Source organism: Lactuca saligna, chromosome 4, assembly GCF_052625555.1.
Source record: "Lactuca saligna cultivar CGN05327 chromosome 4, ASM5262555v1, whole genome shotgun sequence".
In the NCBI taxonomy this organism is placed as follows: domain Eukaryota; kingdom Viridiplantae; phylum Streptophyta; class Magnoliopsida; order Asterales; family Asteraceae; genus Lactuca; species Lactuca saligna.
In genome coordinates, this window is record NC_136420.1 from 50125354 (window position 1) to 50129009 (window position 3656).

Sequence of the window (3656 nt, forward strand, 5' to 3'; positions counted from 1 at the left end):
TACGTTAACAAAAAATTTGCCATGCATCAACAAAACTACTAAAATACTCCAATTTTATCTTCAAAACTTAAATGAATGGATCAAAATTATTGTCATGACTTCACAAGTCACAACTAACTTAAGAGAGACAAAGTGAGGATACGGTTAATTTTGCTTACTGTTGTCATAGACTCATAATATAATAGTGAAACAAATTTCTTAGTGGTATACAAACATTTTAATTAGTTTTTAGTAGTCTATATTTATAGTATAAAATAAAATAATATACGTATAGTACCGATAACACATATTCCGATTTCTTTTTTCGCTAGTGTACACCAGAGTTAAAAGGACACGTGTCCAACATTGTCTATGCCTATTGTCTTCTGGTTTTATATATCTTTGAGCAAAAACTAATTAATATTTAAAACAAACTTTGCTTAAAAAATGAGACATACTTATCAAATAATTAAAACTTATTTTAGTATATATAAAAGGGGCTACACATGTACTTTTTTTTCCTAATAATAAGGAACCAATACATAAGACAAAGAAAATCATGTTGATAAGACAAAGAAAATCATGTTGAATTCTTTTGCTTATAAATAGACAATGAAGACTCGGATAAAGATCTCATTTCAGATATTTCAAATCTTGAACTCTCATTTTCAGAAAAAAAAAATGAAAGAACATGGAGAAATTGAAATTGAAATATCAGAATGTTCATTTATCAGTGCAATGACACTTACACTCAAGAGTGATGAAAATATACCCGAAAAATACATTCTTCCTCCATTGCAACGACCAAACCCGAGGCTCATGGACTACCCTTCAACCAACCTCCCCCTCATTGATCTTTCCTTGTTGCAGGATCCTTTATTTAGGTCTGAAACCATCAATCAAATTCATACAGCTTGCAACAAACTCGGTTTCTTCCAGGTATTTGCTCATGTAACCGGTCCCACAGATGAATCACAATGTCCCCAAACCAAAAAAGGTTATACCGAGATTTGAATCTAACAACTCATAGATTCAAGTTTGGGTCTCACCTTTTTTCTTATTAGTGGACATTCTGATTTACCTGTCCACGTTGGATGTGGGACCGGTCAGTTATACATCCAGTTGTTAATTTGATTAATACGTGAATGCCAAAATTTGTGTGATTTGAAGGTGGTAAACCATGGGATTCCTATTTTGGTAATGCAAGATGCTCTAGACATTGCAAAAGAGTTCTTTCACTTGCCTAGCAAAGAGAAGATGCAATTTGCTTCAGCTAATGTTCGTGAGCCTGTTAGATATGGCACTAGTATGAATCATGGGACAGATAAGATGTTTTATTGGAGAGATTTCATCAAGCATTATGCAAATCCCATATCAGAATGGATCCAATTATGGCCTTCAAACCCTCCAACTTACAGGTAAAACTACCAATACACATTCTTTTTTAACACACAAGAATACGAGGCGTCTATAAACTACATCCATGCTATAAAATTTGAGGTTGAATGGAACATATATTGACAATATTTATTGGTTTTGAGTGTTTTACTAACCTTAGTGACTTAATTTGAGCAGAGAAAAAATGGGAAGCTATGCAGAAGCAGTGAACATATTGCAAAAGCAATTAATGGCAATAGTTCTTGAAAACCTAGGCTTGAATGCAAATTATATGCATGATGAGATTGAAGAAGGTTCTCAAGCCATGACTGTGAACTGCTACCCACCATGCCCAAAACCAGATCTTACACTCGGGATCCCACCACACTCCGATTATGGAACCCTAACAATCCTAAACCAAAACCAACAAGGACTCCAAATCATGGACAAAGAAAGAAAATGGCACTCTGTACCATTTATACAAGGAGCATTAACAGTTCAATTAGGAGATCAGATTGAAGTGATGAGCAATGGTAGATACAAGAGTACTTTTCATCGAGCAACTGTGAACAACAAGAGGAATCGATTGTCGATTGCTAGTCTTCATAGTCTGCCAATCGATAAGAAGGTAGGGCCCGCACCATGGCTCGTTGATGAACAATATCCCATAGCCTACAGAGAGGGAAGCTTTGGTGAATTTCTTGATCATATCTCTAAGAAATGTCTATCAGAAACTAGGTACATAGACACATTGAGAATTCTGTGAAAGATGATATGGTTTCAGAACAATATGATGAGCATGTATCAAGCAACTCCCCATACACCTCCTGTTATTGTGGTTGCTTTAGAATATGAAATTAACGAAGATATCCAACATGTTTGTAAAAGAATAAGCATATATAATGCATATCTAGCATTCGTTTAAAATGTCCTACTAATTGGTAGTTTACTTCGTGTATAATTTATTTACATAAAGATTTTGTTTGTCTTCAGTGATATCATTTAGTGCATATATGCTTAGCGAACTTCCTGTACTATTACATTAATCAGAGTAATTTTAATCATTCCATCAGTGCATATTCCTTCAACGAAGAAAAGGTCACCGAAGTTGAAATTTTAACATCTCAATTATAATCATATTTTGCTTTCTAGCACGCGATCTAATTATAACTATTTGTTTCCAAGTAATTTAATATACGTATTTAGCTAATATCGCAATTCTTTTAGGAGATCTTATATTAATCAAAAAGAGGCTGATCTGGACTATGAAGTATCAGTCAACCATAATACATCTGAATTACAGTTTAGATATCAAAATCTAGATCAGAACTACCAAAATTGATTCGATTTCGTTTGAAAATCTTTAGCCAAAAAACCGGAAGTCAGATTAAGATCTTACAAATTAAAGAAGCGTTCGGAATTATAAGATATGATGAAGGATAACTTACACAGAGCTACGTTATTAACGTTAATCATGCATATTCTCTGTGCTGCCTCCGGCGACTGCTTCTCACGCGCAGCCGCCTTGAGTGTCAAATCTTTATCTGGCCAGAAACACCTGTCATTTAGCCATGACGATAGCTCGGATGGGTCCCGCAGTTGCATATCATATCTTCGGAAGATCGAGAAGCTTCATGGGGCCATGCCCAACCAAAATCTAGGCGGTTTCAAAATAATAATAATAATAATAATAATAATAATAATAATAATAATAAATTTATAATAAATATCAATACATAAAAGGTTAGAAAATATTTACTTTAGAAAAAACTAACTTTTAAATATATATAAAAACAAAAATTAAAATAATAATAAGACATTAACTCAACAATGCATTTTGAATTTGCTCGTTTAGTTCCTTAACTTATATACATGTTTCAAGGAAATAAACTTGTTTTTATAAGATCAATTTGGAAAATTTTGAAGAAATAAAAAGGTAGGTCAACTCAACAAAAAAAAGGCACCATTTGAGACGACAACATGCGTCGCAAATACTCAACAATGTCGTAGAACGTCCTCATAACTGATACTTCCCAACATCCCTAAATGTGTTGTCCTTAAAAATATTCCGGCAACTAGCTGGTGTTAATCCGGCCAAGTTTTCCGGAGGTACCTATTGTCGCAAAAGGTGTTGTCCTTAATAATGTCGCCACTAATACTGGTTTTTTAATAAAATTTATATATTATGTAGAAAATGATTTGATAAAAGAAAATAAATACTTTAATATTTTATTAAACAAGTAACAATTCTTCCATTATTTATGTTTAAGTAAAAGTTGCCCTAGATCTAAGACTTGATA

General features: G+C 33.2%; 1 long non-coding RNA gene and 1 pseudogene across 1 annotated transcript; one reads left to right on the top strand and one right to left on the bottom strand.

Annotated features, from left to right (window-relative positions):
* Positions 1–587: 587 nt before the first annotated feature.
* LOC145041816 (uncharacterized) lies at positions 588–2987 on the bottom strand. Its single transcript, XR_013680431.1, has 2 exons — positions 2805–2987; positions 588–865 (listed from the first exon to the last, which is right to left on the bottom strand). It is a non-coding gene; the product is annotated as an uncharacterized LOC145041816 (long non-coding RNA).
* Positions 947–2282, top strand: LOC145042031 (2-oxoglutarate-dependent dioxygenase 21, chloroplastic pseudogene; annotated as a pseudogene).
* Positions 2988–3656: the final 669 nt, after the last annotated feature.